The 15314-nt window shown below is 36.6% G+C and overlaps 1 protein-coding gene and 1 pseudogene across 1 annotated transcript in view; one reads left to right on the top strand and one right to left on the bottom strand.

Moving 5' to 3' along the window:
* The window catches only part of KCNH8 (potassium voltage-gated channel subfamily H member 8), a 330485-nt gene that overhangs the window by 175529 nt on the left and 139642 nt on the right, over window positions 1-15314 (top strand). The gene's annotated exons all lie outside the window — the stretch shown is intronic.
* Window positions 10456-10590, bottom strand: LOC136382735 (U2 spliceosomal RNA; annotated as a pseudogene).

Genomic DNA, 15314 nt, shown 5'->3' with positions numbered 1-15314 from the left:
AAAATTTCTGTAAATTGATGCAGGAAAGAGTCACACAGGTTCAAGAAACAGAGAGAACCCCATTTTAAAAGGAAATAAAAGAGACCTACACCAAGACATATCATAATCAAAATGCCAAAGCTAAGAGATAAAAAAAAAGAATACTAAAAGCTGCAAGAGAAAAACAGTCAATCACCTACAAAAGAACCCCCATAAGGATGACATCCAACTTTTCAACAGAAACACTTGAGGCCAGAAGGGAATGGCAATAAATATTCAAAGTAATGCAGAACAAGAACCTAAAACCAAGATTTCTTTATCCAGCAAGGCTATTGTTTAAAATTGAAGGAGAAATAAAAAGCTTCCCAGAAAAAAAAAGAAAAAAAAACCAACTCAAGAAATTCATCACACCAACACCAATGCTGCAAGAAATGTTAAGGGGCCTGCTGTAGACAGAACAAAGCAGGAGAAAAAATCTAGTAATAGAGGAACGTAAATTTAATGAAAAAAAATGGCAATAAACAACTACATATCAGTAATAACCTTAAGTGTGAATGGATTAAATGCTCCAATCAAAAGACATGAGGTAGCTGAATGGATAAGAAAACAGAATCTGTACATATGCTGTCTACAAGAGGCCCACCTCAAAACAAAAGCTACACATAGACTGAAAGTAAAAGGATGAAAAAATATTTTATGCAAATCAAAATGAATAAAAAAGTTGAGGTAGCAATACTTATATCTGAAAAAATAGACTTTAAAACAAAGACTATAGGAAAGGGTAAAGAAGGTCGCTACATAATGATAAAAGTAGCAATCTAACAGGAAGAGATAACAATTATAAACATCTATGCGACTAATATAAGAGCACTAATATAAAGCAGACTTTGATGGACATAAAGGGTGAGATCAACAGCAATACTATAATAGTAGGTAATTTCAATACCCCACTAACATCACTGGATAGATCCTCAAAAAAGAAAATTAACAAAGAAACAGCAGAATTAAGGGACACATTAGATCAGGGGTCAGGAACCTATGGCTCACAAGCCAGATGTGGCTCTTTTGATGGCTGCATCTGGCTCACAGACAAATCCTTAATAAAAAATAATAATAATGTTAAAAATATAAAACATTCTCATGTATTACAATCCATTCATTTCCTACAGCTCATGTTCGTGGTTGCAGGTGGCTGGAGCCAATCACAGCTGCCTTCGGGACAACACCAAATTTTTATTGGATAATGTGTAACATACATGTGTCATTGTATGGCTCTCACAGAATTACATTTTAAAATATGTGACATTCATGGCTCTCTCAGCCAAAAAGATTCCAGACCATTACACTAGATCAACTGGATTTAATAGATATCTTCAGAATCTTTCACCCTAAAGCAGCAGAATATACATTCTTTTCAATTGCTTATGGTACATTCTCTAGGATAGACCACATATTAGGGCATAAAATGAGTAGCAACAAATTTAAGAAGATTGAAATCATATCAAGTATCTTCTCTGACCACAGTGGCATAAAACTAGAAATCAACTACAATAAAAAAACTGAAAAACACTCATACACTTGAAAACTAAACAGTATGTTATTAAATAATAAATGAGTCAACAATGAGATCAAGGAACAAATCAAAAAATTTTTTGAAACAAATGAAAATGAGCATACAACAACTCAAAATCTATGGGACACAGCAAAAGCAGTCCTAAGAAGGAAGTTCATAGCATTACAGGCATACCTTAAGAAGCTAGAAAAAGATCAAGTAAACAAGTTAACCCTGCAACTAAAAGAACTAGAAAAAAAACAGCAAGTAAAGCCCAGAGGAAGTAGAAGGAAGAAAATAGTAAATATCAGAGTGGAAATAAATGACACAGAGGCTAAAAAAAATACAGAGGATCAATGAAATGAAGAGCTGGTTCTTTGAAAGGGTAAACAAGACTGATGAACCTTTAGCCAGTCTCACCAAGAAAAAAAGAAAGAGGTCTCAAGTAAATAAAATTAGAAATGAGAATGGAGAAGTAACAACTGACACAGCAGAAATACAAACGATTGTAAGAAAATACTATGAAGAACTGTATGCCAAAAAATTAGACAATCTAGGTGAAATTGGAAAAATTCCTTGAAAAATATAATCTTTCAAAAATCAATTTGGAAGAATCAAAATCCTAAATAGACCAATTACAACAAATGAGATCAAAATAGTTATCAAAAGAACTCCCAACAAACAAAAGCCCTGAGCCATATGGCTTCACAGGCAAATTCTACCAAACATTCAAAGAAGAACTAACTCTTAGGCCCTGGCTGGTTGGCTCAGTGGTAGAGCGTCGGCCTGGCGTGCGGAAGTCCCAGGTTCGATTCCTGGCCAGGGCACACAGGAGAAGCCCATCTGCTTCTCCACCCCTCCCCCTCTCCTTCCTCTCTGTCTCTCTCTTCCCCTCCTGCAGCCAAGGCTCCATTGCAAGGATGGCCCGGGCGCTGAGGATGGCTCCATGGCCTCTGCCTCAGGTGCTAGAGTGGCTCTGGTCGCAGCAGAGTGACGCCCCAGATGGGCAGAGCACAGCCCCCTGGTGGGCCTGCCGGGTGGATCCTGGTCAGGCGCATGTGGGAGTCTGTCTGACTGCCTCCCCGTTTCCAGCTTCAGAAAAAAATAATAATAATATCAAAAAAAAAAAGAGCTAACTCTTATCCTTCTCAAGCTATTTCAAAAAATTCAAGAGGAGAAAAAATTTCCAAGCTCCTTTTATGAGGCGAGCATAATTCTGATTACAAAACCAGGCAAAGGAAATACAAAGAAAGAAACTATAGGCCAATATCCCTGATGAATTTAGATGCTAAAATTCTCAACAAAATATATATTAGCAAACTGGATTCAGCAATACATGAAAAAAAATCATACATCATGATCAAGTGGGATTTATTCTGGAGAGGCAAGGCTGGTACAACATTTGCAAATCAATCAATGTGATTCATCACATAAACAAAAGGATGGAGAAAAATCACATGATAATATCAATAGATGCAGGAAAAGCATTTGATAAAATCCAGCACCCATTTCTGATCAAACTCTCAGCAACGTGAAAATACAGGGAACATACCTCAACATGATAAAAGCCACCTATGACAGACCCACAGCCAACATCATACTCAATGGGCAAAAATTAAAAGCAATCCCCTTAAGATCAGGAACAAGGCAGGGGTGCCCCCTTTCACCATGCTTATTCACCATAGTTCTGGAAGTTCTAGCCACAGCAATCAGACAAGAGAAAAATGAAAGGCATCCAAGTTGAAAAAAAAAGTAAAACTATCATTATTTGCTGATGATATGATATTGTACATAGAAAACCTTTAAGTCACAGTAAAAAAAACTGGACCTGATAAATGAATTCAGAAAGGTGGCAGGATATAAAATTAATACTCCAAAATCAGAGGCATTTTTATATACTAACAATGATCTGTCTAAAAGAAAAATTAAGAAAACAATCCCCTTCACTATTGCAACACAACAAAAAAATACCTAGGAGTAAATTTAACCAAGGAGGTTAAAGACTTGTACTCGAAAAATTATAAAACATTGATAAAAGAAATCAAGGAAGATACAAACAAGTGGAAGCATATACTGTGTTCGTGGATAAGAAAAATAAATATCATTAAAATGTTTATATTACCCAAAGCAATTTATAAATTCAATGCAATTCTTATTAAAGTATGCCACTGACATACTTCAAAGATATAGAACAAATATTCCAAATATTCATATGGAACCAAAAAAGAACATGAATAGCCTCAGCAATCTTGAAAAAGAAGAATAAAGTGGGTGGTATCACACTTCTTGATATCAAGTTATATTACAAGGCCATTTTACTTAAAATAGCTTGTTACTGGCATAAGAACGAGCATATAGATCAATGGAACAAAACACAGAACCCAGAAATAAACTCACACTTTTATAGACAATGGATATTTGACAAAGGAGGTAAGAGCATACAATAGAGTAAAGACAGTTTCTTTAACAAATGGTGTTGGGAAAATTGGACAGATACCTGCAAAAAAATAAAACTAGACCACCAACTTACACCATTCACAAAAGTAAACTCAAAATGGATAAAAAGACTTAAATGTAGTCGTGAAACCATAAGCATCTTAGAAGAAAACATAAGCAGTAAGCTCTCCGACATCTCTCGCAGCAATATATTTGCTGACTTATCTCCATGGGCAAGTGAAATAAATGACAGGATGAACAAATGGGACTATATCAAACTAAAAAGCTTTTGCACAGCTAAAGACAATAGGAACAAAATAAAAAGACAAACCACACAATGGGAGAACATATTCAACAATACATCTGATAAAGGGTTAATAACCAAAATTTATAAAGAACTTGTAAAACTCAACACCAGGAAGATACACAATCCAACAAAAATGGGCAAAGAAATGAATAGACACTTCTCAAACAGGACATAAAGATGGCCAATAGGCACATGAAAAAATGTTCAACATCACTAATCATTACAGAAATGAAAATTAAAACCACAATGAGATACCACCTCACACCAGTCAGAATGGCGCTCATCAACAAAACAACACAGAATAAGTGCTGGTGAGGATGTGGAGAAAAGGGAACCCTCCCGCGCTGCTGGTGGGAATGCAGACTGGTGCAGCCACTCTGGAAAACAGTATGGAGATTCCTCAAAAAATTAGAAATGGAACTGCCCTTTGACCAAGCCGTCCCACTTATAGGAATATAACCTAAGAACACCATATCACTGATTCAAAAGAAGAAATGCACTCCCATGTTTTTTGTTTTTTATCTTATTTTTATTAATTTTAATGCAGTGACATTGATAAATCAGGGTACATATGTTCCAAGAAAACATCTCCAGATTATTTTGACCTTTGATTATGCTGCGTACCCCTCACCCAAAGTCAAATTGTCTTCTGTCACCTTTTATCTGGTTTTCTTTGTGCCCCTTCCCTCCCCCTACCCCCTCTCTCCCCTTCATCGCCCCCTCCCCACCCCTCCACCCCACCCCTTGTTACCATCACATTCTTGTCCATGTCTCTGAGTCTCATTTTTATGTCCTATCTATGCAAGGGTTCATATAGTTCTTTGTTTTTTCTGATTTACTTATTTCACTCCATATAATGTTATCAAGATCTATCCATGTTATTGTAAATGATCCGATGTCATCATTTCTTATGTCTGAGTAGTATTCCATAGTACAGGGGTCCCCAAACTTTTTACACAGGGGGCCAGTTCACTGTCCCTCAGACCGTTGGAGGGCTAGACTATAAAAAAAACTATGAACAAATCCCTATGCACACTGCACATATCTTACTTTAAAGTAAAAAACCAAAATGGGAACAAATACAATATTTAAAATAAAGAACAAGTAAATTTAAACCAACAAACTGACCAGTATTTCAATGGGAACTATGGGCCTTCTTTTGGCTAATGAGATGGTCAATGTCCGGTTCCATATTTGTCACTGCTAGCCATAACAAGTGATATGATGCACTTCCAGAGCCTTGACGCGTGCATCCCGCATCACCGGAAGTAGTACTGTACGTGAGTGACGCCGTGCTTTGCGGCACTGACCACCAATGAAAGAGGTGCCCCTTCCGGAAGTGTGATGGGGGAGGATAAATGGCCTCAGGGGGCCGCATGTGGCCCGCGGGCCGTAGTTTGGGGACCCCTGCCATAGTATATATGTACCACTGCTTTTTAATCCACTTGTCCTCTGATGGACACTTGGGCTGTTTCCAGGTCTTCGCTATTGTGAACAATGATAGCAGCATTGTTCACAATAGCGAAGACCTGGAAACAGCCCAAGTGTCCATCAGTGTATGAGTGAATTAAAAAGCAGTGGTACATATACACAATGGAATACTATGGGTCCATGAAAAAGAAGGAAATCTTACCTTTTACAACAACATGGATGGACATGGAAACTATTATGTTAAGTGAAATAAGCCAGGCAGAGAAAGAAAAATATCATATGATCTCACTCATTTGAGGAATCCAATTAACAATGTGAACTGAGGAACAGAATAGAGGCAAAGGCTTGATCAAAGAAACGAGAGGGAAAGCTGACAGAGTGAAAAGGATGAGAGAATGGGATCAGAAAACGGAAGAGATTGGTGAAATTATATATACATAACACAGTGTTATAGAGAGCAGGAAAGCAAATCCTGGAGGGAAGAGGGAGGATGCTGAGCGTGGGGGCAAGGGGGATGTTGAGGGGAACACAGGGGTGGGGGAATATATTCAGTGGGACACTTGAATCTATGTAAACACAATAAATTAAAATCAATAAAAAAGAGTCATTTGTAAGTTTTTAAGTTAAACAAAGAAATTTTATTGCTCCTTAGGCTATTTAAGCTAATCTTTATCTACTTTTTTAATTTATTGTACAGGCGTCCTTAGGTTACAACACAGTTCCATTCCTATGGCAGTAACGTAACCTGAATTTTGGTGTAAGTCAAAATACACCCTATCCTAAGTCATTTACCTATCCTAACACAGTTGTAAAATCATAATCTAGAACACAAAAACACCATTAAGCCACAGAAAAAAAGAAAAGTACATAAATACACTGTACTGTAATAACAGAAAAAATAATTAAAAATTCATGTAAAGAAATCCCTTACCTTTATCCTGTAGTTGGCTTGCACCCTGGAAGGGGCATTGCAAGGTGGGGGAGAGTGATCTATTGGGAGGAGGAAGCTTTAGAGACAAGAGAACCTGCAGAAGTTTCTAAAGATACTGGGTCAGGTGAATCAGGATTGCCTTCACATGCAGGAGATGCTGGAGATGATCCTACCTGGGCTACAGGTGTTTCATCTCGAGAACAGCTGATGTAGAGGGTACAGGATCTGTTGCAGGCCTCTTTACCTTTATAAAGAATTGTTCCAGGCTAGTCTGGAAGGTTGATGACTTCTTCCCTTCCAATATCTGCCTATAGCATTGCAAGACATCCATAACAGCTCTGTAGACCCTGTAGACCTTACTGAATCTGTCATCACTGGAGCCTCAGCCTGAAGTTTGGCCAACCCATCCTCTACCTTAGAAAAACTTTCTTCCAAATCTTTAGTAGTAAACACTCACATCTCAATTTTTTTAAGTTTTTATGGGAGTGAGCATTGTAAACTCAAAACGTTGTATGTAGGGACTGTCATAACCCCCCCCCCAAAAAAAAACCCTGTAGTTGTTAATACTTTTAAAATTCCTGAATTATTAATATTAGTTTATCTTAATTCCTCACTTTATTTCCTGATGTTTTGTGCTTGGACTTCTCATATTTTAAAAAAATTATTTTAGATAGTTCTGTTTCTTACTCTCAGGAGAGAGCTACATACTTTTGTAATAATCCTGTGACATTATTCTGATTTCTTCTAACTCAATAAGAGGTCTATTAAAAGTAAATTGAAGTCCTGACATTGAATTCTAAAACAATTCTCTCTTTGTCTTTTTAGCCAATTCTTGCATAAATGCTCCTCCCAAACTTTCCCCAATCAGTGACTTAAATTCCTCACACAGAACAGCTGAAGTGATTATATAAGGACACCAGTAAAGCACCTGATTAGATAACACTAATAATCATTGGTAACTGATTTACCTCGATCTCTGCACTACGTTGTGAGTAGCAAGCTTTTTAAGCCATATAATACTATATCATCCAGACCAGAAATTAGGTAAAGCTAAAACATCTACTGCATTATCCAATACACTCCTCTACTAAGTGTACATTTTTTTCTAGTCTGAAGAAAGAATAATACTACTCTCTTACTTTGACTCAAGAATACCTATTTAGTCATATCCATTTTCTTTAAATGACAGGGTTCTTTCATTGAGTAAAATCCCATTTTGAAGCTCATTTTATAAGGTAGATACACAAAAATGAGGCTTCTTGACTGAGTGCATTACTTGGTAGCTTTTTCCTGCGCCACAGTCACCCGTTTCTGTTCGTATGACACTTTCTGTAGCCCTTGGGAATCTCAGAATCCCAATTAAAAGCCGTGGTTCCCCAATGACTGGATATTTGATAATATTAAAAATATGGTAATATATTTATGTGATATATATTGTGATTCCAGTTTAAAAACTTTTATCATATATTTATGTATGTACATAATAGATAAAAGATGATTGATGGATGATAGATGATAGATAGATAGATAGATAGATAGATAGATAGATAGATAGATAGAAAATAGATAGGTAGATGATAGGTAGATACAGAGATAGATGATAGGTAGATAGATAGATAGATAGATAGATAGATAGATAGATAGATATGAAGCCTCTAATTTACCTCAAAAGAAACTGAAGGCATGGAGCGGGTGGAACTAAACCAGACTGTACAGGTATTCATACTTGTTGAAGCTGGGTGAAGGGTGTACCAGACAGAGTTTTACAGAAAAGCAGACTTGTGGGAGATACATCATTTGTAGATATCTATATCTTTCTTTATAAAGTCTTTTCCTGATTTAGTTATTCAAGATCAGTACCTACCTGAAAGCAAAGTGCACACTTTTGATTTAGCTGAGTTTTTTCCATATATATGTTACATTCAGCAAAATATTTACTTCAAGATGTAAGTAAACAAGTAAATTGAAAATAATTGTATCAGAATTGATAGAAAACATAGATGACTGTGAAATGTAAAATTGCTTCTAAGCACAGTATTTTGAGTATTTTTCTCAGAAATAAACTGATAAGAAATGGCCATTATGATAATGATAATAATTATTTGACAAACAAAGCATGTGGCCGAATTTCCAATAATCAATAAATACGAAAATACATAGTGCCATAAAAAATATATGATAATGAAGTATTTTTCTTATTTTGTTCATTTCTTCATTAAAATATTTCCCTATTGTAGACAAGGCTCTGTTTTAAATATTAGTAATAACAACCATAAGTCATCTACATCTCATGCAATGCATGGGTGACAGATATAAAAATATATACATTTGTTTTGTAGAAGTATAATTTCTATAATTTTATGACAGACTGTAACAGTAAGACTGTAACAGTAAGACAGTGAAGTGTCATATTCTAACAAGATTAGTTTAGTGTAACAATTTTATAAAAGATGGAAGTAACATGCGTTAAGGAAGGGCTGCCTTCCCAAACACACAACTCAGCGCCAGGTTCTCATGCAGCTGAGATTCTCCAGTGTGGAAAGCATTGTAAAGTCCTCGATATGCTGCACTCAAAATCAGTAACACCAGATCAATACCTAGACACAGCATGAAAACTAATTTTTTACTCTATTTTGAAATAGTTATAAATTCATAGGCATTTGCAAGGACAGGGGGGAGAGAGAGAGAGAGAGAGAGAGAGAGAGAGCATTCCAGTTGTTCCTAATAGTTACAATTTATGTAATTATAGTATAAAAAATAAATTCAGTAAAAATTTGGAAGGAAAAGCACAACACTCTTAATATTGAAAATAACTAGGCATTCCTTACTTTTCAAGTTTTCTGTAATTTTTTTTTTTTTTTTTTGTATTTTTCTGAAGCTGGAAACGGGGAGAGACAGTCAGACAGACTCCCGCATGCGCCCAACCGGGATCCACCCGGCACGCCCACCAGGGGCGAAGCTCTGCCCACCAGGGGGCGATGCTCTGCCCCTCCGGGCATCGCTCTGCCGCAACCAGAGCCACTCTAGCGCCTGGGGCAGAGGCCAAGGAGCCATCCCCAGCGCCCCGGCCATCTTTGCTCCAATGGAGCCTCGGCTGCGGGAGGAGAAGAGAGAGACAGAGAGGAAGGAGGGGGAGGGGGTGGAGAAGCAAATGGGCGCTTCTCCTATGTGCCCTGGCCGGGAATCGAACCTGGGTCCCCAGCACGCCAGGCCGACGCTCTACCGCTGAGCCAACCGGCCAGGGCCAAGTTTTCTGTAATTTTGAAATTTTTCATAATGAATTGACATGTTCTTTCTTTTCTTTTGAAAGTTTTGGCCTTTCTACAAATTACAAAAACTGTGAAGCTTGTAATGTCACCCATTAAATATAAATTTTCCCTTTGTTACTGATAGACATTCTCTATCAAATTAAAGCAGTTTCCTCCTAGCACCCTGACCAAATAGCTTGTTTGGGAATATTTTTTTCACCCATTTGACTTCTACTTTTTGGAATGTTTTTAAAGTTGTCTTGGCAAAACAAAATCAATCGTTGTGAATGTTCCATGAGCATGTGAAAAGAATGGACATTCTGTATTGGACAGAGTCATGGATAAATATTTGTTAATTATAGATGATAAATACTCTTTAAATTCTCTATAATTTTATTTGTTTCCACAACAATCTACCAATTTCTAAGACAAGTTACATTATTCACTCTGATTTTGGCTTTTTAAATTTCATTTGGGTTTGCAATGATTTTCTGCTTTCAAAACTATATAATTAAAGGCATAAAAATTCATATATTTTATATTTTATTATAATTTTTAAATAAGGGCTTTTTAAAGGTCATCTTAAACCAGAATTCTGAATTAATATTTAAATGAAATATATGTTCTAATAGTAAAATATGTGTTCTTATTAGACTGATAAGAACAGATACTACACTTGATCTTAGCCAAAAGGCCGAGAAGCGATAAAATATGTGTTCTTAAAGCATGTTATGACATAAAAGAGGGGACATGAGGAGAAGTAGAAACATAACCTAAAATAAAACTGGAGAGGGAGTATTTTTTAGTGTGTATTTCTTTTGATGCAAGGAGTAAAATGGGAGAAAAAAAGACAACAGAGAAAATATTTCCTGTCAAAGAGCTAGAGTCATTTTTAATCAGCAGGATAACACATAAATAAATATGTCTAGTAAGAGTCTACTTCGTAGTTGTCAGTAATCTACTATGGTGAGATGGAAAGAGTGTGAACTTTCAAGCCAAATCATTGAGAATTCAGTATCAGCCCTCCCACTTTGAATTTTGGCAGATTATGCAATTTCTATGACCTTTAGTTTCCTTTTCTTTTCTTTTCTTTCTTTCTTTTTTTTTTTTTTTTTTTTTTTTTTTGTATTTTTCTGAAGCTGGAAACGGGGAGACAGAGTCAGACAGACTCCCGCATGCGCCCGACCGGGATCCACCTGGCACACCCACCAGGGGGCGATGCTCTGCCCCTCCCGGGCGTCGCTCTGTTGCGACCAGAGCCACTCTAGCACCTGGGGCAGAGGCCAAGGAGCCATCCCCAGCGCCGGGGCCATCTTTGCTCCAATGGAGCCTCAGCTGTGGGAGGGGAAGAGAGAGACAGAGAGGAAGGAGAGGGGGAGGGGTGGAGAAGCAGATGGACGCTTCTCCTGTGTGCCCTGGCCGGGAATCGAACCTGGGACTTCTGCACGCCAGGCCAACGCTCTACCACTGAGCCAACCGGCCAGGGCCTAGTTTCCTTTTCAATAAATGGAAAAACTAATGCCTAACAAGATGAGAATTAAATAATAACAAAGACAAAGTTTCTAGCCTAAAGCCCAGAGCATGCTAGAAGCTAAGGAAACATTGCAAATACATGAAGTGCTGTTGAAAAGTATTAACTCATTAGAGTGTAAAACAAAATATTTATTTTTTTCTGAAAATTATCCTGAGTATTACTCAATAACTGAAATTGCTTATTTAATTGCCCTGCTTAACGACCTAGTACCTCCTCCCCTAACATGTTACTCATTTACATTTTTTTGACCTGATGATAACCCCCAGATCATTGAAATCTTTACCTTCTTCCCGGTAGCTCACTGTTTCCTCTTTCCTTCTACCTTAGCTTTCACAGTTCATAGTTGTAAAGTCTCTTTTATGTATACTCTAAACTTCAGCACCTCTGAATTGTTTCTGTCTCCATCTGGCAAAGCTGTGAACTCAAAAGAACCAACCATCCATTTTCTCTGGCCTGCACACAGGTAGCTAAGAAATGCTGAGACAAAACCTACACGAGGGCAGATGGGAACTCCTCTAAATTTAGTATTAGCAGCTTCAACTAGGTAGGGCATTCAGATTCCCCAACAAATCTATCATTTTCCCTTCAGGGCATGACAGCCTCCACAACAAATATTTCAAGCATTCCTTATTGTCTTCAAACCACCAGCTCCTAATAATTAAACCTTTATCCTTAGCATTTGACTTCACCTCCAAAGTAAATGAGAAAAAGAGAGAGAGGGAAAAAGAGAGGGGGGGGGGAGGAGAGAGAGAGAGCCTGACTGGGCAGTGGCACAGTGAATAGAGCGTCAGACAGGGACATGAAGGAGCCAGGTTCGAAACCCCGACGTCACCTGGCTTGAGAGCAGGCTCATCTGGTTTGAGCAAGGCTCACAGGCTTGAGCCCAAGGTTGCTGGCTTGAGCAAGGGGTCACTCGGTCTGCTGTAGCCCCCGGTCAAGGCACATATGAGAAAGCAATCAATGAACAACTAAGGTGCTGCAACGAAGAATTGATGCTTCTCATCTCTCTCCCTTCTTGTCTGTCCCTATCTGTCTCTCTCACAAAATAAAAAGAGAGAGAAAAAGGAAGGAAGGAAGGAAGGAAGGAAGGAAGGAAGGAAGGAAGGGAGGAAGGAAGGAAGGAAGGAAGGAAGGAGGGAAAAAAAAGAAAAGGAAGGAAATTTCTCAGATAGGAGCTATCTCATCTTCCTGCCTTCACACCTGTATGTTCACCTCCATGTATAATTAATCTCTTCCTTCCTTTTAATTATAAGAGAGAGATGAAATGTCTCCTCCACCTAAGATAATCATTCAGAGTGAGGTGTGAAGACACTGTGACCCCTCTCTTTTATTTGCTTCATCAGGAATGCTTTTCCCTCTGCTACCCCTCATCTTATCTTATTAACCACTATTTCTCCTTCAGATTTTAACTCTGAGTCATTCATCTTAAGCAACTGATTGCCCACCACCACCATCACTACCCCAGAGTTTAGTCAGGTTCCGCTGTTAAATGGTCCAATACGACTTTAGCCTTGTCCTTTTTTGTTATTGTAAAATACTTTCTTTACATTCAAAAATATATACTATATATGTAGATGAAAATATTACAAATCCTCATAATACACCAAAAATCTCATTTAAGAAATAGGATTTTTACTAATGCCTTTTGAAAAGGCACACATGGTGCCCCAGCTAGAGACTATATTTTTCTATCTCTTTGTATGGAACTGTAGTCATGTGAGTATGCAAAATTTTACAGCATATAAATTTCCCTTAAAAAATACTAATTAATTTTAGTTTTGCATGTGTGTGAATATTATAAAAATGTTGCCATGTTGTCTGTGTTCTTCTATTTCTTGCTTTTGTATTCAATAGAATGTTTTTGAGATATTTCTATGCTAAAATTTCATTCATTTTACCATTTAATCCCACCTGAATCCAGTTTAATGGAAATTGCAATATCTTAAAGCATGACTGCACCAAAATTTATGCATTCTTTTGTATATGGACAATTGGCTTCTTTCTAGTCTCACACATGAATACATATGTGTATTACATAGATGTATATATTTATGTGTTTGTGTATATCTGCAAATTATAAATATTGCTGTCATAAATATTCTGTACCTCCATATTTTTTAAATGAGCTGTTTTCTATTTGTAACTTTTTTTTTTACTTAGGAGCCACCAACCTGAGACTACTTTAATTTCTTTTCTCTGTTTGGGAGATTTTAGATCACTAAGTGAAATGCTTTTCAACCCCAATCTTGCATGTGGGTTACATTGTGACTAAAATTTTTCAAGAAAACTCTTTTTTCTTCCATTTAGAGGCAAGCCCAAGGCAGATACAGTTCTTTGTCATTTGCCTTTGAGGGGTAATTTTTAAGACTCTAAAATTGCTGTTGTTTGATTTAGAAAATCTCACCTATTAATGAGATTTCTCCACTGAGAAGGGAATTGGCTTCTGGACCATCAGAAATCTCTAATCTGGTCTATTTTGTAGTTAGCTTTGTAATTCCACCTGACATTTGGATACTGATACTGCATAAGCAGCTACTGGCTGTTCCTGCCACATTTCTGTAGACATTGTCTTAAAACTCTGGGTATTTCCACATTTAAATATATTTAAAATTAGTCCCTGATACATTAATGATAACATTTTCAGACACAACTTATAAGAGTTCCCTGAATAGGTTGAACACCTAAAGACATGATCTTAATTTTTAGCAAAACAGTGAATTGTGCTTTGTTCAGCCATGAATTTCCCAAAAAAAAGTGCTCCTTTTGATGTTCTACTTTGTGTTTTCTAATCTGTTTTTAGTCTTTCAAGTCTATAATAATATATTTTATTTTATACATTATTTCAACATATAAAGGACAAAGTAAATTTTTTTAATATATAACATTAGGTTAGAGTTTAGAAGTAAAATAAAAATCCTATTTTATGGTCATTAAGAGTATCCCAGGGTGGGCTGGAATAGAGAATGGTTAAATTCTTTGAAAGATTTGGGAGTCCAAGCTCAGATGGGCAGGGACAATGATACATATTAGCTTATGTGACACTCAGCACATACTGGATTCATGTGTGATCATGGGACTATGTAATCGTATGACTTTGTGATTATGTGACATGTTACTAGACCTTTTAGTTCTCTCGTCTGTAAATGGAGGATGATAATATTTATCTCATTCATATTTTTAAGTATTTATTGAAACAATAAGTACTGAGGATCTAGAATAGGGCCTGGCACTCAGTAGCCATTGATAATAGTTACAGGTTTTCCCTAAGGTAGCAACTAAACCAAATTATTATTATGATGGAGAGGAATCAAAGGGGCTTCATAATACTATAAAGATGTAATAGTGAAATTTAAATAAAGAATAGCTTTTAATTTTATACTTTGCAATCATTATAATAGATAATGATTTATTTATGATTAAACTGTATGTTGATCAACTGACCAAATAAAGACTGTTTCTTAATGTGATATATAATCAATTTATTTATTTATCTTGGGCAATATTCCTTTGGAAAATAGCAGACCTCTACATAATTTTATTGACATAGAGTCCAATTGAATTAAAGATTTAATTGTTAAAAATAAAAAAAGCAAAGACATAAAGATGTTGGAAGAATGCATACATATATTTTAAAAAAGAATTTGTGAGTGAAGACAGTTTGTTTATATGGGACATAATGTCTAGATACCATAAATGGATATGTTGATAACTCTGGCAACATAAAAATTTAACATTTTTATACTGCATAAACTAAATAGAAAGTCAATTAACAAAACGGGAACACTATTGGCAGTGTATATAACAAAAAAGTGGCCACGAGTACACAAAGAGCTCTTACAAATTAATAGAAAAGTACCAATTTACCTTCAAAATTGGCAAAAATATGAATAGGCTTT

The sequence above is a fragment of the Saccopteryx leptura genome, chromosome 10, assembly GCF_036850995.1.
Source record: "Saccopteryx leptura isolate mSacLep1 chromosome 10, mSacLep1_pri_phased_curated, whole genome shotgun sequence".
Classification (NCBI taxonomy): Eukaryota; Metazoa; Chordata; class Mammalia; order Chiroptera; family Emballonuridae; genus Saccopteryx; species Saccopteryx leptura.
This window is presented reverse-complemented; position numbering and strand designations above follow the sequence as displayed.